This window comes from Ovis aries, chromosome Y, assembly GCF_016772045.2.
Source record: "Ovis aries strain OAR_USU_Benz2616 breed Rambouillet chromosome Y, ARS-UI_Ramb_v3.0, whole genome shotgun sequence".
NCBI lineage: Eukaryota > Metazoa > Chordata > Mammalia > Artiodactyla > Bovidae > Ovis > Ovis aries.
The window spans coordinates 1,661,944-1,683,823 of record NC_082741.1 but is presented as its reverse complement, the minus strand read 5'-3'; the positions used below and the strand labels follow the sequence as shown (position 1 = coordinate 1,683,823).

The window sequence follows — 21,880 nt, the reverse complement described above, 5'->3', positions numbered from 1 at the left end:
ATTGGATGAAAACCTATTCTGCTTCTGCCATTTAGTTCAGAATCCTTGAGTGGATGTGGTTGGCCAAATAACTGAATAAATCCTCCCCCGACTCCTGTCCCCAAATGTTGACGCACGAATACTTAGAACTCGTGAATATGTTACCTTACGTGTCAAAGGGGGGCATTGCGGATGTGACTCATTTAAGGGTGATGAGATGGGGGACTGCCAGTGGGCTTACTCAGGTGGTTCCATTATGTCACGGCCGGGGTTCTTGCAGGAGGGTCGCAGGAGCGTGAAGTCCCAGAAGGAGATGGGAGGACAGAAGTAATAGGGGGAGAGATGGAGAGAGATCGAGGCCGAGACGCATCAAGACACATAGATGGGAAGAATCTGTGCTCCTGCTTTTGAAGGTGGATGAAGGGCCCATGAGAGAATCCATGCATGCTGCTGCTGCTGCTACTAAGTTGCTTCAGTCATGTCCGACTCTGTGCAAGGCATGAGGGCCCCCTTAAAGCTGGGAAAGACGAGAGGACAAGACGGCTTGAAAAGAGGAAAGGTAATGGGAGGGAAGAATCCAGTGTCTCTCCTGGAGTCCACTTCAGAGGCTCTTTCTTAATGTCGTTTCAAACACTGTATACACGTGAGCTTGCTCAGTCGTGTCCGACTCTTTGTGACCCCAGGTGCTATTTCTCCATCACAGGGGTTTTCCAGGCAAGAGGACTGGAGGGGTTGCCACTGCCCTTCTCCAGGGGATCTTCCCCACCCAGGGATCGAACCCAGGTCTCCCGCATTGCAGGCGGACGCTTTACCCTCTGAGCCGTCAGGGCAGCCCCCAGACATTGTACACGTGTATGACCTGAATCTGAGCCAACTCCGGGAGGTAGTGGAGGACAGAGGAGCCTGGCGTGCGGCAGTCCGTGGGGTCCCAAAGAGTCGGACACCGCTGAGCAACTGAACAACAACCTCCACGTCAGCGTTATCCGTTCACCTCCTGATGGACACCTAGGTTGCTTCCGTGTCTTAACTGTCGTAAATAGTGCTTCTGTGAAGGTTGGGGTGTGTGTTTCTTTGTGAACCATGGTTTTCTCTGAATATAGGCTTAGGAGCGGGATGCTTGCGTCATCGGTCAAAGACGTGGCTCTCTTGCTGCCAAGAACAAGGAGCGAGGTGAACAAGCTTGGGGCATTTTAACCTTGGACATCCTCACTGTTTGGTGAATGTAATCTCAGTGTAGATGAAGCATAAAACTTATGTTTGCTTTAAAAAAAAAAAAAAAAGCATTTACAAGGTTGATACATTCAGCCCAGTTGTACATACCGAGAACACAAACACCGTTTGCCTCCAGCCTCGTAGAACTGAGATTTGTTGTTATTCAGTTGCTTGGTCGTGTGTGTCTGACTCTTTGTGACCCCATGGACTGCAACACACCAGGCTTCCCTGTCCTTTTCCATCTCTGGGAGTTTGCTCAAACTCATGTCCATCAAGTCGGTGGTGCCATCCAACCATCTCATCCTCTGTCGTCCCCTTCTCCTCCCGCCATCAGTCTTTCCCAGCATCAGGGTCTTTTCCAGTGAGTCAGCTCTTCGCATCAGGTGGCCAAAGGATTGGAGCTTCAGCTTCAGCATTGGTGCTTCTAATGAGTATTCAGGGTTGATTTCCTTTAGCGTTGGCTGTTAAGATCCCAAACAAGTTGGTTGACAGCAGCGTCAAGCCACATGAAATATCATTTAAGGAGCAGAACACGTCGGCCGTGATTGGTCCAAGGCGAGTTTCTGGTTCAAGTTGTAACGGGAGTTTTTTCTTTTACTTTAGAGGTGAACAAAGCCCGCGTGTTTATAGATCTTTAGAGACATGAGGTTATCTTCCTTTATAGATCTGAAGTTTCCAGAAACTAGAGTCTGACTGATAATACTCATGGGAAAAGTAGACGCTTTTATCATCTATAAACAAAATCGCACAGGGTAATTTCAGATCAAGTGCCAATATCTGGATGCTTTCAACAAAACCCTCTTCTTTCAAAACAAACCAAACATCTTAAAAGCCAAGCGTGCTTTATCCTCAGATGATCTCAGAATATTTCTATTTCCCCATTTGACTGGCCTTCTTTCAAGTGAATTACTCATATAATGCCGGATTTGGGATTTATCTTTCCAAAATGTGGTGGTGGTTTTTTTTTTTTTTTATTGCCTACGTAAACGTGTTTGCATTTTCTCATCCCCTTCAAGCGATGAAATAGTGCATCGTCTATCGTTAATTCAAAGGAAATACTTGAAAAGATGTTGCACATCTGACCGTGTTTGGACTGATCCAAAGTTCTGAATGACTTAGCAGGCAAGCCTGGCTCCCCTTCCCCGGTTGCTGAGACTTTTCCTCTGTACGGATACCAGCTCATGGTCCAAGCGTTCTATGATTAGTTTCCAAGGGCCAGAGCAAGGATTGACCAGCTGTGTGTAAAAATTTCCAGAATCGCTTGTCTCCAAGGCAACCCGTCGGATGTTGTGATGACTTGGATGGCCCAGACATTCTGCTCTTGGGTTGGACGATGGTTGGGCTTGTTGCAAACGCTGTCACCTTCTGTAGAGTTTGTTGTAAATCCATCTGTGTCCCAAGGATTAGGTCAGATCAAGGTGCAACGACGTTCTGGTCACTAGAAAGGCCTTCCTGTGTCTTTCTGGACCCACTGCGGTTTTTGTTTTTTGGGGGGGAGGGGTGAAAAGCTCACTCCTTTTCCTTAAGACTTTATATTTTATTTTATTTTTGGCTGTGCTGGGTGTTTGTTGCTGCTCAAGGGCTTTCTCCAGTTGCAGCATGCGGGGACTCTTCTCCAGTCATGCTGTATAGGCGTCTCACTGCAGTGGTTTTTGTTACAGAGCACACCGGCTCTGTTGCTCCACAGCACGTGGGGTCTTCCCTGACCAGGAACCGAACCTGCGTCCGTTGCGCTGGCAGGCGGGTTCTTCACCACTGGGCCACCAGCAGGGCCAGCCCATGAGCACACTCTTCAGGACCCGACTTGGAATTCTTGACTGTGATGACCACTTTTTACATGAGGTGCCCCGGGCTCTGAACATCCCACGTCTGGTCCATACCTCGGAACGCAGTACTCCTCCGGGTTCCGAGTCTTCCTTTCATGAAGCTGTCTTTCTACCAGCATTATACTTGTTCAGTAACCTCCAGTTAGGGTTTGATTAGATGCACCACTGAGTCAGGGGACGTGAGTTTGAGCAAACTTTGGGAGATAGTCAAGGACACAGGAGGAAGCCTGGAGTGCTGCAGTCTATGGGGTCGCACAGAATCGGACATGACTGAAGCGACTTAGCAGCAGCAGCAGACCTGCTTAGGTTGGTTTCATTTAACCTTTAATATAATTCTTTCAATTCGGGGGGAATTTTCAGCTGTTAACGGAGCAAATATTCTTTTCTCCTTCTCTTCCATTCTGTCTCTTCTCTCTGGGGCAGTCATTGGATTCCTGCTACAGTTGTATCACACAATCTTCTGGATATCTTTCAAAAGCCTCTTCGGAGGAGCACCTTTTTCAGTTGCATTTCTGGTTCGCCAGTTCTCTTAAGTAATGCGCGCTCTATAATTACCCCACATGTTGAATTACTCATCACAACTTTTCTTAAAAACATTTTCTCTTTTTGCCTACCCCAAGGCTTGCAGAATCTTAGTCCCCCAACCAGGGACTGAACGCGGGCCACAGCAGTGAAAGTTCAGAGTCCTGACCACTGGATCGCCAAGGAGCTCCCCTGCCAAGCGCTTTTAAAAAGAAGAAGAAGGTTGATCTGTACTGGTTTTCTAGATTCCACAAATGCGTGTTAATACGTGACTTTCTTTCCCTTTCTGACCTACCTTCCTCTGTATAACAGACTCTAGGTCCGTCCACATCTTTACAGGTTACTTGGTTGCGTCCCTTTTCGGGGCCGAGTAATACTCCATTGTATAAATGTGAGGTCCATCCACATCTCTGGAGATTTCTCAGTCGCGTCCCTTTTCAGGGCCGAGTAATACTCCATTGTATAAATGTGAGGTCCGTCCACATCTCTGGAGATTTCTCAGTCGCGTCCCTTTTCAGGGCCGAGTAATACTCCATTGTATAAATGTGAGGTCCGTCCGCATCTCTGCAGATTATTCAGCTGCGTCCCTTTTCGGGGCCGAGTAATACTCCACCGTATAAATGTGAGGTCCGTCCACATCTCTGCAGGTTACTCTGTTGTGTTCCCTTTCGGGGCTGAGTAACACTCCGTATTATAAGCGTACCACGTCTTTTTCATCTGCCCCTCTGTCGATGCACACTTAGGGTGTTTCCATATCTTGACGGTCATAAATTGTGCTGCATTGGACATTGGGGTGGGTGTGTCTTTGTGAATTATGGTCTTCTCAGGGTTTATGTGCCCAGGAGTGGGATTGCTGGGTCATATGGTAGATCTCCAGCTGAGGGCTTCCCTGAAGGCTCAGCTGGTAAAAAAATCCCTCTGTAGTGCGGGAGACCTGGGTTTGATCCCTGGGTCGGGAAGATCCCCTGGAGGAGGGAAAGGCTACCCACTCCAGTATTCTTGGGCTTCCCTTGTGGCTCAGCTGGTAAAAAAAATCCCCCTGCAGTGCGGGAGACCTGGGTTCGATCCCTGGGTCGGGAAGATCCCCTGGAGGAGGGAAAGGCTTCCCACTCCAGTATTCTTGGGCTTCCCTTGTGGCTTACCTGGTAAAAAAAAATCCCTCTGCAGTGCGGGAGACCTGGGTTCGATCCCTGGGTCGGGAAGATCCCCTGGAGGAGGGAAAGGCTACCCACTCCAGTATTCTTCCCTGGAGAATCCCATGGGTTGTATAGTCCACAGGGTTGCAACGCGTCAGACATGCCTGAATGAGGTTCACTCTCACTTTCCAATTAAAAAAGAGAAAGAAAAGGATAAGCAAAAGATGACATGACCTCTCCCCATAGCATCTTAATGCTGTGAGACCATCTTCGACAGAGGGTCAGTCTGGGAAGAACGGAACCAACCGCCTCCACGAGGTGGCTTTTGCCGGCAGACCTGTTAGTGACAATGTTATTTTAAATGTTCTTCTTTTTTTTTTTTTTTTTTTTGTTAAAGTCCAGCCCCATCCGACATCTGGTATTGATTGTAACGTTGATGGAAGCGCAGGAGGAGAAAAGGGCAGAGCAGGGTGTCGGGGAGACGCCCCACCCGGCGAGAAGTGGGTGGCACAGTCGCGACGGGTGGGGCAGGAGACGTCTGTGGTCAAGACGTGAGTCATGAAGTCGGCCGATGGGGAGCCCAGAAAGGAGGACAACCCTAGGGTCCGGGAGGGATGACCGGCTGCCCAACACTGGACGTAGGGCTTAGGAAGACCTGCCGGCAACTCGCGGTCTAAGACAGGCGTGATGCACGTTGAGTGATGCTGAGCTCCTAAAGATGACCGCCTCGCCGAGAGTGGTCCCCCTTCTCATCGGCCTTGATGATGATTGCAAGCGTTGCTGGCTTTTACCCTCCTCTGTGCTAACTAAGCTGTGAGGCTTCTCCTCTTTTCCTCCTTTTTTTAGCTGCACAGAATTCCCAAAGTCCTGTCGCCCTGCAGGAATCAGATTGATGTCATCTCAGCCTCACCATGTGCTTTTTATTCATGATGGAAAGTTTCCTTCCCCGCACCAAAGGAGTTTTTCGAGAGGCTGTACGCAAAACTGTTATTAAAAAATGGTAATGATAATAATATTGACCTGTCTCTATGGGGAGAATCATCTGGAGCTATGAAAAGATACATGAAACGTTCCTTAACATGAGATCTTAGGCTCTTTCTCTCGGACGTTCCATCCTCTTCAGTAGAACCGTCTTCTCTCAAGTAACGAGAGTGAAGCCTACAGCATCTCATCAGGGCATCTTGAATTCATATGGAGAGGCTGTGGATGTGTCCGTTATTTTTAAAATGTGCTCAATGGACAGATTCTGGAAGCTCCAGATGTGAGAAGTTTAAAAAAAAAAAAAAAAGAGTGTTTCCCTTGGAATCCTGACAGAATCTTTTAGGATTTGCTCATCTTTCTTACTTTAGCTTGGCGTGTGTGTTAAGCTGTGTCCAACTCTCTGCGACCCCGTGGACTGTAGCCCGCCAGGCTTTTCCGTTTGGGGGGGTTTCCAGGCAGGGATACTGGAGTGGGTTGCCATTTCCCCCTCCAGCTTCTTTTGTAGCAGTGTTTATTTGCTACTTTGAGAGAGGCTGGTTATCTTGAAGGTGTTGCTATCTTTCAATGGCTGTTACAGCTTTTCTTTTTTCACCTGGAGAGTGAACATCCGTTTGCCTTTATTTCTTTATTGTTGCCTGTACTGTGTCTTCATTTGCTGGGCATGGGCTTTTTTCTCGTTGTGGCAATTGGGGGCGACTCTCTAGTTGGGGTGCCTGGGTTTCTCACTGAGGGGGTTTCTCTTCTTGTGGAACAAGAGCTCTGGGGCGCGCGGGCTTCGGTAGTTGGAGCGCGCATGCTTAGTTATAGTTGGTAAAGAACCTGCCTGCCAATGCAGGGGGCGCAAGAGAGCTGGGTTCAATCCCTGGGTCGGGAAGATCCCCTGGAGGAGGAAGTGGCAACCCACTCCAGTCTTCTTGCTTGGAGAATCCCCTTGGACAGAGGAGCCTGGCGGGCTACAGTCCACGGGGTTGCAAAGAGTTGGACACGACTGAGTGACTAGATGTCAACAACTAGTCCCCCTTCGTCTCTGCTGGGACCTCTCAGAGACGTCTGTAGACTCTGAAGGGCAAACTCCCGAGGCTCGTTTTCACTCTAACCCGGCTTTGTTTCCATTCCAGCAGAGAAGCAAGGCGGTCACGACCCAGCCATGTGCCCATCTGCGCTACACAGTGATGGGACTGGTAATCATTAAAAAAGCGTCACCCTTCACAATTGTGACAGCTTGTTTCTCTCGTGGCCTGAGTCCCTGTCCGAAAACATACCAGGTCCCAGTCTCTACAATCTGGGAACGTGACGTTTGTTGGAGAAGAAGTCTCTGCAGAGCTCAGCCCTGCCTGAAAATCCCAAGCTATTCAAGGTTAGAATTTTATTTATTATTATTTTGGGGGGGGCTTTTATGTATTTACGATTTAATTTTTATTGAGGTATAGTTGGTTTGCCATCTTACATTGCTCTAAGATGCAGGACATAGTGATTCGTAATTGTTACAGTTTATACTCCATTTACAGAGAAGCCAATGGCGCCCCACTCCAGTACTCTTGCCTGGAAAATCCCATGGACGGAGGAGCCTGGGAGGCTGCAGTCCATGGGGTCGCTAAGAGTCGGACACAACTGAGCGACTTCACTTTCACTTTTCACTTTCCTGCATTGGAGAAGGAAATGGCAACCCACTGCAGTGTTCTTGCCTGGAGAATCCCAGGGACGGGGGAGCCTGGTGGGCTGTGGTCTATGGGCTCGCACAGAGTCGGACACGACTGAAGTGACTTAGCAGCAGCATCCTCCATTCAAGGTATCATAAAATACTGATCCTGTTCCCTGTGGTGGACAGTGTAGCCTTTAGCGTGATCTTCCAAGCACAATGTATCCTTCCAGCTTACCTATTTTATACACAGTGGTCTGTACCTTGCATTCCCCGCCTTCCGTCTTGACCCTCTCCCTTCCCTCTCCCCTTGGGTAATATCTGTGGGTCTTTTTTCTGTGTGGATGCGTTTGTTTATTCTTAGATTCTGCATGTGAGTGATAAGGTACACTGCCGTTCTCTGACTTCACGTAGTGTGATCGTCCCTGGGTTGATCCGTGTTGCGGCAGATGGCATTTGTCCGCCCTTTTTCGTGGCTGCGTAATATTCCACTGCGTATATAACGTACCACATCTTCCTCATCCACTGACCTGCTGCTGGACGTTTTCACTCTTGTACCCCGTGCTGCCGTGAGCATTGAGGAGCATGCTGTCTTTTCGAATCAGTGTCTGCTTTTTCTTTTAACGCACACCCGATTTGAAAAGCGATAATGGAAGTGAGCATAAAGGGGGAGAGGCCTTTCCAAACGTGCTCTGAGAACAGAGCTGTGATGTCGCCCGAACCTTCTGGTCCTTGATTCCTGAATTCTGACCCTCCAGGAAGTTCTTGTCCATCCAGACGCCCCGCCCTGCCCAGGCTGTTGCCTGGGAACCGGGAGGCTCTGAAAATGCTGAGGGATCGAGGCGAGTCACCAGCAGAAACTGGAGACACTCAACCTTTAGATTCAGGTCAGCGCTCCTCTGTGTCAGTGGAGAGCACAGCGTCCCACGTCCGTCTGGTGTGTCTGCCGAGCAGGCCGGGCAGGGAAGCACACACAGCCTCTGCCAAAAGACGTCGATGACGGATGAGGTCAGCCTTGAGAATGATTTTCCAAACGCATTGGAGCTCCAGATCATCCTTTCAGTGTGGAAAGCCGAGAATTCCATTATTAACGGCCTGGAGACCTTTTCTTCTAGGAGCAAATGAAAAGATGCAATAGGAGGTGATGTGGAGTCCCCTCACTGAGAGGGATGAGGGCTTGCTTTCAGAGGTGTCAATCCTATTTATGGTGGTGGTGGGGGAGGGAGGGAGCGTCATCACTTCTTCCAAAGTGGCTGTGCCGGCAAACTGAGACTTTCTAAAGCATCGGGTTCCTAAGTTTTGATATGCAAGACGTCCCCGGTGGCTCAGGGGTAAATGCACCTGTCAAAGCAGGGATATGGGTTCGATCCCTGGGTCAGAAAGATTCCCCTGGAGGAGCGCACGGCACCCCACTCCAGTATGCTTGCCTGGAGAATCCCAAGGACAGAAGAGCCTGGCGGGGCTACAGTCCCTGGGGTCACAGATAGTTGGACATGACTGAGCGACCTTCACTTACTTACAAGAGTTGTAGGAAACTTATGATTCTTTTCCCCCAGCCCCTCCCTCTCGTATCTGGAATGAGTACCAACGGCTGCCTTCACCTAGGAGGTGATGCTGTCATTGTTGAGATGCTGGGGGGAGAACCCATCTTGTCTTATTAGCAGGAGATGACACCTACTTAGACCAAGAGGGGATGTGGCCTCTGCTGTGTGTGGATGCTTCCCTCTTTGTCTCAGTCTGTGTGTCTCTGTCTGTCTGTCTGCCTACCTAACTGGCTATTGTATCCATCTGACTATCATCTGTCATATCTCCCATCTACCTTATCTACCTAACTACCCACCTAACTACCTGTTGTATCCATCTGACTATCATCTATCTTATCTCCCACCTACCTTATCTACCTAACTACCTGCCTACCAGTATCTCTCTGTCATCTTGTGTAGCGTCTGTCTACCTGTCCATCTCTCTCTCTTATTTTTCTGTCTGAAAGTTACAGTGAAGTCGCTCAGTCGTGTCCGACTCTTTGCGACCCCATCCGGCAGCCTACCAGGCTCCACCGTCCATGGGATTTTCCAGGCAAGAATACTGGAGTGGGCTTTCTCCAGGGGATCTTCCCAAACCAGGGATCGAACCCGGGTCTCCTGCATTGCAGATAGACACTTTACCGTATCTATTAATAGTTGCCTACCTGTGTATCAGGCTTCCCGGGTGGCTCAGCTGGTAAAGAATCTGCCTGGGTTTCTTTAATGATGCGGGAGACTGGGGTTCGATTCCTTGGGCTGGAAAGATCCCCTGGAGAAGGGAAAGGCTACCCACTGCAGTATTCTTGCCTGGAGAACTCCGTGGGCTGTATAGTCCGTGGGGTCACAAAGATCGGACACAGCTGAGCGGCTTTTGCTTTGCTTCACCCATTTATCATGCCTGTCTATCATCTTAACCGTTATTTCTCTTATCTGTCTGTCTGTCTGTGGCTCTGTTTGTCTATCTACCTGCCTGTCATATCTATCATCTTACCTACCAGGTGTCTTGTCTGTCTGTCTGTCTGTCTGTCTGTCTGATCTAATATCTGTGTCTGTGTATCTGCCTTTGTGTATGTGTGCTTAGCCGCTCAGTGTGTCCGACTCTCTGTGACCGCATGCCCTGTAGCCCCGCCAGGCTCCTCTATCCATGGGGATTCTTCAGGCCAGAATACTGGAGTGGGTTGCCATGCCTTCCTCCAGTTGGGGGGATCTTCCCAACCCCACGGATGGAACCCAGGTTGCCCACTCCTCCAGTGGGGGGGGATCTTCCCAACCCCACGGATGGAACCCAGGTTGCCCACTCCTCCAGTGGGGGGATCTTCCCAACCCCACGGATGGAACCCAGGTTGCCCACTCCTCCAGTGGGGGGGATCTTCCCAACCCCACGGATAAAACCCAGGTTGCCCATATGGCAGGCAGATTCTTTGCCAACTAAGCCACCAGGAGGCCCAAGAATATTGGAGTGGATAGCCTGTCCCTTCTCCAGGGGACCTTCCCAAACCAGGAACTGAACTGTGCTCTCCTGCATTGCAGGCGGATTCTTTGCCCGCTGAGCTTTCAGGGCAAGCCCGTCTACCTATCCACCTACCTGCTGCTGCTGCTGCTAAGTCGCTTCAGTCGTGTCCAACTCGTAGCGACCCCATGGACTGCACTCTACCAGGCTCCTCCGTCCGTGGGATTTTCCAGGCAAGAGTACTGGAGTGGGGTGCCATCGTCCTTCTCCAATGCATGAAAGTGAAAAGTGAAAGTGAAGTCGCTCAGTCGTGCCCGACTCTTCCTGATCCCATGGACTGCAGCCCACCAGGCTCTTCCGTCCATGGGATTTTCCAGGCAAGAGCACTGGAGTGGGTGCCATCGCCTTCTCAGACCTACCTACCTACCTATCATCTAATATCTATGTATCTCGTCTCTGGGACCTGAGACGCCCACCATCCCTAGAGACGACCCTCGCTCTCCATGATTGTCTCCTTCCTGACGCCACGGCCGCTTCCATGACCCGCCTGTATCCTCTCAGCTCTCTTCTTGGAGATGTTTCCCCATCAATCACCTCCTTAACGCTCCTCCTAAATCACCCACAACGCCATCCCTCTGGAAGGCACCTCAGGCTTCAGGGCTGCCGTTGGGGTTTAAGTTCTTGCGAAATGGATATTTACAGTAATCCATTTAGCAATTAGGATTATCTCCGTTTGTGGGAGCTTGGCAGGGAGAGGACGCAGCGGCCTGGACACTGCGCGGGAGGAAGAGGGATAGCCTGAGGTTTCCAAAAGGAGACGACTCAGACCCATGAAATGGGTGCAGAGCACGGCTGTGTGATGCTACTTACAGAGGAGAAGTGCCTGGGTCGGGAAGATCCTCCGGAGGAGGGCATGACAGCCCGCTCCAGTGTTCTTGCCTGGAGAATCCCGTGGACAGAGGAGCCCAGGCGGGCTACAGTCCATGGGGCCGCAAAGAGTCGGACACAACTGAGCAACTAACACTGCTAATACAGGGGAAAAGGGATTTCTTTACGGACACGCCTGTTGATGGCAACAGCTGGGGTCTGTCGGGGGAGGCGTGAGCGCTGCAGATGAGGTGTCCCCAAAGGTGGAAAAATACCAGGAGATGACGTGTGCGGAGTCTTCCGTACGAGACTTCTGCATAAAAGGTGTCATTCCAGTGCCATAGACAAGGAGCAGCCGCTTGTTCTGAAGATTTCTGCTTGAAATCCTTGGAGCGAAAGCTATGACAAACCTAGACAGCGTATTACAAAGCTGGGCCGTCACTTTGCCGACAAAGGTCTGTATAGGCAAGCTATAGTGTTTCCAGTAGTCATGTGAGAGTTGGACCATAAAGAAAGCTGAGCACCGAAGAATAGATGCTTTTTTAAAAAAATTAATCAATGAATTTTGTTAGCAATTTTATTTTGTTTTGTTTTTTATTGTTTTAATTTGTTTATTTTAATTGGAGGCTAGTCCCTTTATAATATTGTAGTGGTTTCGCCATACATTGACACGAATCAGCCTTCTGTGGTGCTGGAGAAGACCCTTGAGCGTCCCTTGGACTGCAAGGAGATCCAACCAGTCCATCCTAAAGGAAATCGGTCCTGAATATTTATTGGAGCTGAAGCTCCAATCCTTTGGCCACCTGATGGCAAGACCCAACTCAGTGGAAAAGACCCTGATGCTGGGAAAGATTGAACGTGGGAGGAGAGGGGGGCGACAGAGGACGAGACGGTTGGATGGCATCACCGACTCGATGGACATGAGTTTGGGTAGACTCCGGGAGTTGGTGATGGACAGGGAGGCCTGGCGTGCTGCAGTGCATGGGGTCGCAAAGACTCAGCCACCACTTGGCAACTCTGCAGTACCTATCGTCTATCTAGCTGTCTTTTTGTCTATCTATCTGTCCATCCATCCATCATATCTATCTATGCAACCATCTGTCTACAGAGGGAGACGGAATCTCTTCTGAGTAGTTGGCACCCATGATTATGGAGGCCCAGACATCCCGCCATGTGCTGCCTGCAGGCAGGAGCCCCCTTCCCACTTGCCTGCCTGGACAAGAGAGGACTGAAAATTACTGCTCCGTGTCCCAGGCTGCTTGGACAGAACCCAGCACAGCACAACACCCGGAATCCATGTGGTTCTGCGGCAGACACACTTCCCGTGACCTCCATGAAGGGACTCGGACTGTTTCAGCACCGGTTGGCCCTCTGCGGCATGTGAGGGGGCCGTGTCTAGACAGCCTGTTTTCCCCGCATCCGAGCCAAGCCCGCTGCACACGTGCGCCAGTTCTCTGGCAGCCCCGTCTTGCGCAAACATCCTTAATACCTGTGGTCTGTGAACTGGGAGTTCAAGATGGGTGACTTTTTACGGAGACGTCGAAACCTCAGACACTGAGTGGGATGATCAGTCTATGACATCAGGCCTCAGACTGTCAGGAGATCAGAGCGTCCACGGAATTGAAATGTTTTTTTCTTTTTTAAGGTTCTATTTTTTTTCCCTTGCACTGAGATGGTTTTGCACTCATTACAAGTCAAGCTGTTTCACAGATGCCCATTGCACGGAGAAAGGAAGCTGCCTCTTGTCACCAGCCAGGGGTCTCCGAGGATGATCGAAGCCCCCAGGGACGCTGGAGAAGACTCTTGAGAGTCCCTTGGACTGCAAGGAGATCCAACCAGTCCATCCCAAAGGAGATCAGTCCTGAATATTCACTGGAAGAACTGATGCTGAGGCTCCAATGCTTTGAACACCTGATATGAGGAGCCGACTCACTGGAAAAGACCCTGATGCTGGGAAAGATTGGGGGCAGGAGGAGAAGGGGACGACAGAGGATGAGATGGCTGGATGGCCCCAGTGACTCGATGAACATGAGTTTGAGTAAACTCTTGAGAGTTGGTGATGGACAGGGAGGCCTGGCGTGCTGCAGTCTGTGGGGTCACCAAGAGTCAGACACGAGTGAGTGGCTGACCCGCAACATCATGAACCACAAAGGCACATGGATACCCACAGAAAATTCTGTACGCCAGTCTAATGTTCTTCATAGAGCACAAATCCATTTATCCCAGACATGGTGCTCTAGAAGTTCTAAAAGCCCCAGTATGAAAGAGCTAAATCTATAAAATTGCCCCAAATTACTAAACACGTTTATGTACGCCTGCTCCTACACCAGCTATATAGGATAGCTGTAGAACTCTACAATATATTTATATGCATGTACCCTGGTGGCTCAGACGGTGAAGAATCTGCCTGCAATACAGGAGACCCAGGTGCGATCTCTGGGTCAGGAAGATCCCCTGGAGTAGGGCATGGCAACCCACTCCAGTATTCTCGCCTGGAGAATCCCATGGACAGAGGAGCCTGGCGGGCTGCAGCCCATAGGGTCACAAAGAGTGGGACACGACTTAGAGACGAAACACCACCAAGAATGTGCATATTCTCATTTTCCTACGTTTATTTTAACATTTTCTAGGTGAGCAAAAGACAGGAAGAATCAGGCTTCCCCAAAGAGGAGTCACGTAGGTGAGTAACCCCTTAAAAAGTGAACCAATCGTGTTTGAAAGTGAGAAACTTACTTTAAGATGCAGCTTGCTATCTTTGGAACTTTCTTTGGGATGCAGCTTGCTGTCTTCGGAGGTGCAGGAAAAGAAAGCGTGAGTCGCTCAGTCGTGTTCGACTCTGCGACCCCGTGGACTGTAGCCCACCAGGCTCCTCAATCCATGGGATTCTCCCAGGCCAGAATACTGGAGTGGGTTGTCATTTCCTCCTGCAGGGAATCTTCCCAGCCCAGAGACTAAACCTGGCTCTCCTGCATTGCAGGCAGATTCTTCACCAGCTGAGCCACTAGGGAAACCCAAGACATGGAACCACTTAAGAAGTCAGGGGCTGTCTTGGTGAGAGTGATGCGAACTGCCTTGATGAAGACGCCCCAGAATTTTGTCAACTTATCGCAGTTTCAGCTAACTTTTTGTTTCAATTACTTATCCGTTCCAGGTGTTCCTGCTTGGGTAGATTTCTTCCAAGTGGTGAGTGACAGGCCCAGCATCCTTGCCAACCTGGTCCTCTGCCATCTTCAACGCCTGCCTCCCAAGGTACTCCTGTTTGCCTTTCTTGCTTCCTTGCTGTTGCTGTTTATGTGTCTGTTGCTTGAACGCCATCCAGCTGAAATAGCTAAAACACAGGTGGTGTTCATCCTTCCTCTGGCCGGAACGTCACCACACAAGACACTTCAAACACTAAGAGCAGCTGGGATGTGTCCTCAAGCTGAGATGATGATCTAAGTCTGGTATCACTGAGTATGGTATCAGTGAGTGGCTACTGTGAAGATGAACGTGTCACTTACTCATTCGTGCCTGACTCTTTGCGATCTCGTGGACTCTGTAGCCCATCAGGCTCCTCTGTCCAGGGGGATTCTCCAGGCAAGAATATACAGGAGTTTGTAGCTATTCCCTTCTCCAGGGGGTCTTCCCAACCCAGGGATCGAACCCAGGTCATCTGCATTGCAGGCGCATTCTTTACGCTCTGAGCCACCAGGGAAGCCCTGTGCCCGTGGGTAAAAACCCTCTGTTGATGTATGTGCAAAGAGTGATCGCACTCTGCCCCTTGCCACTAGTACTATACGTCGTACCGTCGCTTTGGAAGTCCACTGGGCGCCGTGTTGAAAAGCCGAAGGTGACCCAGAAGTTGCGCTCGTGGGTAGAAACTCTGGAGAGTCCCTTGCCTGTGTGTCCACGTGTTAGCCTGTTCTCAGGAGTCGTGTCTCTGATATGGAGACCTGCCATCCACCTGCGTGTCTGTGGGCAGGAGAGTAGAATATAAAGAGTGTGAAATCATTGCACAGTGGAATGCTGTACAAAAGTGAAGCGAGGTGGCTCAAGATAGAAGCCACGCCCTCGGGGATGTTAAGCTATTTTTCTTTCATCCTCTCTGTTTCTTCATTTGCTTTGGTTGCACTGGATCTTTGCTGCTGTGTGGGGGACTTTGGTTGTGGCGAGCGGGAGCGGCCCTTGGTTGCGGCGCGTGGGTTCCTCTTTGCGGCGGCTTCTCTGGGTGTGGAGCAGCGCCTCTGGGTGCCTGGCCTCAGTTGCTGTGACGCATAAGCTAGCTTGCTGCACGGCATGTGGAATTTCCCCAAACCAGGGGTCAAACCCATATCCCCCGCGGTGGGGGCACGCGAGATTCGTCCCTGGCATCTTGTTTCACAGCCTCCTTTGCCCCAGTCCCCAGGTCAGTAGCAGTGTGTCCCGCGTCTGCAGTGTGGGAGCAGGCTGTCGACCGGTTGGACCAGGCCCACCCGCCCTGGGGAGGGCGGTCTGCTTTGCTCAGTGTCCTGGTTCTCGTGTTCATCTCATCCCACAAGGCCCTACTGTAGAGCACAGGAAACTACATTCAATATCCTGTAATACCCTGTGAGTGGAAGAGAGTCTGAAAAAGCGCCTGTGTGTAATTGGACCCCTTTGCTGTACACTGGAAGCTAACACGACGATGGAAGTCAACTATGGAAGTGCAGCGAAAATCAAAGCTAGGCGCTCAGTCGTGTCCGACGCTCTGCGACCCCATGGACTGCAGCCCCGCCAGGCTCCTCTGTCCGTGGAATTCTCCAGGCAAGAATGCCTGGAGGAGGGAACGGGCTTCCTCTTCCTGATCCAGGGACAGAACCCAGCGCTCCCGCATTGCAGGCAGATTCTGCACCGTCTGAGCCACCAGGGATGCCAACGTTATAAATAAATGACACTTCAGTGTGAAAAAATTTTAAAAACGTGAATCTCATTCAGAAACACCCTATACCAGACACACGTTTTACCAAATATCTGGGCACTTTGTGGGCCAATCAAGACACAGAAAATTAACCTTTATCATGTCTGATTGTGTGTGTCTGTGTGTTTGTGTGTCTGTGTGTGCACGCAGATGTATGCACGCGTCTTATAACGTGTTAAGCACCGAGCCAAATAAAAGCTTTAATTTTCGCTGCAAAATCTGTGTGCTCTAATAATATTCTACAGTCTTCCTGAAACAGCACTGGCAACGTCCCATATGGATTAAGTGAAGGATCTCAAAAAAGCGAGAGAATGCAGCTAGTTGGCTAGACAGTGCAGAATGCAGACACCCTTGATGCCACAGCAAAATCCCTAAAGGGCCCCAGGAAGTTTCCCTGTGTTCCTCTGCCTTCACGGTTGAGGAAGCAACGCCTTTTCCCGTCTCCCCATTACGGTCATGGAATTTGCAGGAACTGGTCACCGGCAGCCCTCGAGGCTGTGAGGTTCATAAAAATCTGTGTTCCTGTTTCAGGGACGTACATTGGCTGAGACCGCTTACCCTGCCTGGGCTCCATAGTAACCATGTGCGGGAGTTAATTTTAAGACAGGAGGTCCTCCTGGGAAAAAGCTCTCTGAACCGACAAGCCATCCCCCTACAGGGAGAGTTCTGGAAAGGTCAGAAGGAGACACCACGTGTCTTAGCATTTCCCAGAATCCTTCGTTCTGGCACCCTTCTTGGCTGACTGATGCATGTACCACCTGGAAGGACCTCGAGTCAGAATGACGCGACAGAGAAAACCCGGGAACTAATCCCATCACCGTAAAACCTGGGACCGTGAGCCACGAGGTACAGCCGTTCTCCCAGTTTCTTACCCCACGACTCTCCATCCGGGCTCCCCTTCCCAATCAACTCTCCTGCTTGGGCAGCTCATGTGTCCCCTCGGACAATTCTTTTCCAAGCATCAGGCGAGATCCCACTCTCAGACCCTGGAAGGGGAGTCCCCCCCTTCCTGTAACATTCCCAGTTCGGGTAAAGAATGCAGAGGCTTATTTCATTCCTTTGTTATGGCTGAGTAATATTCCACCATATAAATGTACCACACCTTTTTTTTTTTTTTAAATCCATTCATATAGCGATGGACACGCACGTTGCTTCTCAGCCGTCAAAGAGAATGAAACAGCGTCATTTGCAGCAACCTGGATGGACCTCGAGATGATCGTTGCTAAGAGAAGTGAGTCGGACTGAGAAAGACAAGGCAGCGTGTGATATCACTTATATGTGGAATTAAAAAAATAATAATAACACGGAGTAACTTAGAAAACAGAAGCAGACTCGCAGACACAGAAAACAAACGTATGGCTACCAAATGACAAAAGGGGGGCAGTAAATTAGGAGTTTGGAATTAGCAGACACACACTGCTATGTATATATCAATGAAATGAACAACCAGACCTACGGCATAGCACACAAGGGAACCGTAATCAATACCGTGGAATCCCCTAGGATGGAAAATAATATGAGAGCGAATATGCATATATATGTATACCTGAACCCTTTTGCTGTATTCCTGAAGCTAACACAGTGTGCTACATCAACTACCCTTCAATTAAGCAATAAAATGAGAAAAAAGATACTCAAACTCAGCTGATTCAAACTCAGCTGAATTTTTTTTTCTTTTTCTTTTTTTAATTTTATTTTTTTTTTTACTTTACAATACTGTATTGGTTTTGCCATACATTGACATGAATCCGCCACAGGTGTACGTGAGTTCCCAACCCTGAACCCCCCTCCCGCCACTCTCCCCATATCACCTCTCTGGGTCATCCCAGTGCACCAGCCCCAAGCGTCCTGTATCCTGTATCGAACCTAGACTAGCGATTCGTTTCCTACATGATAGACATGTTTCAATGCCATTCTCCCAAATCATCCTACCCTCTCCCTCTCCCACAGAGTTCAAAAGTCTGTTCTCACAGGTGACCTCGGGCAAAAGAGAATTCCTCGCTGCTTTACCAGAAATGAAACCGCTGGCTTCAGAATTCAGTGCCACGAGCTAAATGTGTCTGAAGAGTATGGCCTCGTTTGGTTTCGTCAAGCAGCTGTTTTAACCACCCTGTGCATCTCAGACGTACTACACAGTACCCCAGAGTGCTTTTAACTTCGAAAGATGGACAGTTTCTAATTGTGTGTGAAGTCCAGATAACACATTTTTGCAGAGTCTGCGACATATAGTCATCGCAGTCTATTCAGACGAGAGACTCACAGCGCCTAGAATCTTTAAGCGGTACGTGCGTGCTCAGTTGCTTCGGTCGTGTCCAACTCTTTGCGGGCCTGTGGACTGTATAGCCCCTCCGGGCTCCTCTGTCCATGGGATTCTCCAGACAAGAATACTGGAGTGGGTTGCCATGCCTTCCTCCAGGGGATCTTCCCGACCCAGGGATCGAACCCACGTCAGCCTGTGTCTCTAGCATTGCGGGGGGGATTCTTTACCCACTGAGCCACCTGGGAAGCCCCAACCACTGTATCAGTTCTGTTCAGTCGCTCAGTCGTGTCTGACTCTTTGCAACCCCGCGGACTGCAGCACACCAGGCCTCCCTGTCCTTCACCAACTCCTGGAGCTTACCCAAACTCATGCCCATCGAGTTGCTGATACCATCCAACCATCTCATCCTCTGTCCCCTGCTTCTCCTCCCACCTTCAATCTTTCCCAGCATCAGGGTCTTTTCCAAGGAGTCAGTTCTTCGCATCAGGTGGCCAAACGATCGGAGTTTCAGCTTCAGCATCCGTCCTTCCAGTGAATATTCAGGACTGAGTTCTTTTAGGATCGGCTGCGCCCACAAGTACTGCAGCAGCTTCTAATGTATGCCTTAGCGCCCCTGTGTCTATGTGTGACACACTAGCTTTGCCGTGACTTATGTTTCCAACCACAGCAGACTATATGCCCTGCAGAGTCACCTCGAATCTTATCAGCGAGAATTCCACACAGCAAGCACCAGGGACTGCCTCTTTGCTTGGAAACTCTGAGGATGCACATGGCTGACTGATGAGCACCTCATTAGAGCTAATGAACTGTTATCCTTGGAAGAACCCTATAACAAGACAGCTCAATCTGTGAGTCATCACAGGTGTCTCCTCTGTGTCATTTAGCAGTCTCAAAACTTGGCAGGGACGATTCAAGACCGGAGTTCAGTCTGAAACGAAACGACGCACACCGTTTGCGATTTTTCTTGAATATGAGGCTTGGGGCTAACGAGGTGGATTCGCTCAGCCTACAAAAGCTCAGGAACCAATCTTATTTCTGATTTCCTAAAGGTAATCAACCCTGAATATTCATCGGAAGGGCTGATGCTGAAGCTCCAGGACCTTGGCCACCTGATGCAAAAAGGAGACTCATTGGAAAAGACGCTGATGCTGGGAAAGATCGAGGGCGGGAGGAGAAGGGGACGACAGAGGATGAGGTGGCTGGATGGCATCACGGACTCGATGGACGTGAGTCTGAGTGAACTCCGGGAGTTGGTGATGGACAGGGAGGCCTGGCGTGCTGCGATTCATGGGGTCACAAAGATTCGGACACGACTGAGCATCGAAACAATAGCAACAGCAACCCGTGATAAGGACATACCCCAGTGTTTCGTAAGATGATAACTGATGAACACGTTCCTGTTAATCAGCATTCATGTATTTATCTTCATGGGCAAGACCTCTCGTAACAGATAGACCATTTCTTGAGTTGGACGATGCTGTACCTTTTCTAAACTCACATTTTCCATGTGAAACCTCAAGTGTATTTTGGTGCTGCCAAAATAATAGAACATCGCGGCTGATGGTGGAGGGCTGGGCTGGTCAACTGGGGTTCTGAGCAATTTAACAAGCGTTTGTGTGTAAAGGTCTGAACCGCTGTCGGGTCATTCCTGTGCTTTCTGCTTTGTCCCGCAGTCTCTCTTAGATGGAGAGGAATATTGCCAAGTGACACGGAGATGGCCAAGGGACCTTTCTGGTTCTCATTTTCTCCATATTTGTTTTCGTATGGATCCCCATCGCCTTTCATTGAACTGTTTGTGTCTTTTTAAAAAAACGTTTAATGTTGTGTTGGGCGTAGCAAAGAGGAGAAGAGAGTGACAGAGGATGAGACGGTTGGATGGCATCACTGACTCAGTGGACACGTGTCTGAGCAAGCTCCAGAAGTTGGTTAAGGACAGGAAGGGCTGGCGTGCTGCAGTCCACGGGGTCTCGAAGAGTTGGACACGACTTGGCTACTGAACAACAGCAGCGTAAGCTCAGACAATCACAGCCTCTCAGACACACTTCACCTTGCCGCCGCCCGGGAGAAGCGGTGTCACATGAAGTGTGAGAAGCACCCACGCGTCACAGGCGGTCCAGAGCTTTCATCGGTGGAACCAGGCTGGAGTGGCTTTTTCTGAATGAGCCCCTTCCACTTCCTCAGGGCCTCGTACGCCAACGTCCATGGTGATGATTAAGCTCCAAAGGAAATCTCCGTGCCCCTGCACGAGCTGTTGTGTGAGCTGTATGATCATACCAACTCCAAAGCCTGTGAACAAGAGAGTTGACCTCGTCGAGCGCGCTGCCAGGCGTCATAGATAAATCATTGCTCTTTGGAGCCCACATGCCATCCTCAGCAAATGAAACTTTCTCTTCCACGTCTTCCGCTGCCAAGTCATTTTTGGGGGTGAGCAATTAAAGACGCGTTCCTTCCGTAATCCTTCATGGGAGGACAGTTGAAGAATGCTTTCCCGACCGAGAGCAGAAGAGACCGTTTCTTGGTTTCAGTTTAGATGGAGGGGAGGGCTGTTGGAACGGGGCATTCTTTGTGAGGTGGCCAGGATGGATCTCAGAGTTTACATGCATTGACCTTCTACAGGAAGAGATCACGGTGGTGGTTGTCTGTTTTTTTTTTTTAATTTTTATTTTTTATTGATTTATAATGTTTCCAGTGTATGGCACAGTGATTAAGTTACATACGTATATGTCAAAGAATATATATGGAACAGGGAAGCTGAATATCTGTATTCGGTTTATAGTCATTGAAAGAACTGATGTTGAAGCTGAAACTCCAATCCTTTGGCCACCTGATGCGAAGAGCTGACTCACTAGAAAAGGCCCTGATTCTGGGAAAGATTGAGGGCAGGAGGAGAAGGGGGCGACAGAGGGTGAGATGGTTGGGTGGCGTCACCGACTCGATGGACGTGAGTTTGGGTAAGCTCCGGGAGTTGGTGATGGACAGGCAGGCCTGCCGTGCTGCAGTCCATGGGGTCACAAAGAGTCGGACACGACTGAGCAACTGAACTGAACTGAATATATATATAAGGATTTATATGGAGCTGAATATATGTATAAAAGGATATATATGTAACTGAAGCTCTTAGCTCTGCACTTGAAACATTGTAAGTCAACTCTACTATTGTTTATAAAATAAACAAGAAGGCCCTAACAGATATTGAACTGCATCCAATATCTTGGGATTACCTATAATGAAAAAGAACCTGGAAAGTGTACATATATTCAGTTATGGATATAACATACATACACTATATATATTCTTATATATGTACAAGAATATATATATAATTATGTCCTTTATATATGTAACTATATATATATATACATGTATATGTACTATGTAATAACCGATAGTGGAAAAGAATCTAAAAAAGTGTGTATATTTTATGATATATATAGGAACCTGTATGTAACTGAATATATATATATACACACATATATGTAATTTGTAATGGAAAAGAATCTGAAAAGTATACATATATGTGTAAGAATATATATGTAACTTAATATGTATATAGATATAGGTGTAATATGT

General features: G+C 49.2%; 1 long non-coding RNA gene across 7 annotated transcripts in view; it reads left to right on the top strand.

The window, feature by feature from the left end:
- Positions 1-21,624, top strand: part of LOC105605321 (uncharacterized) — a 32,397-nt gene extending 10,773 nt beyond the window's left edge. The window contains exons 3-7 of one of the 7 annotated variants that reach the window (XR_009598981.1): positions 5,073-5,675; positions 6,775-7,013; positions 7,165-13,815; positions 14,287-14,384; positions 15,513-16,268. This is a non-coding gene — a long non-coding RNA (uncharacterized LOC105605321). Of the gene's footprint in view, positions 1-5,072; positions 5,676-6,774; positions 7,014-7,164; positions 13,816-14,286; positions 16,269-16,581; positions 16,897-17,183 lie in introns of those variants that run through there. The other 6 variants (XR_009598976.1, XR_009598979.1, XR_009598982.1 and 3 more) reach the window with 6 other exon arrangements.
- Positions 21,625-21,880: the final 256 nt, after the last annotated feature.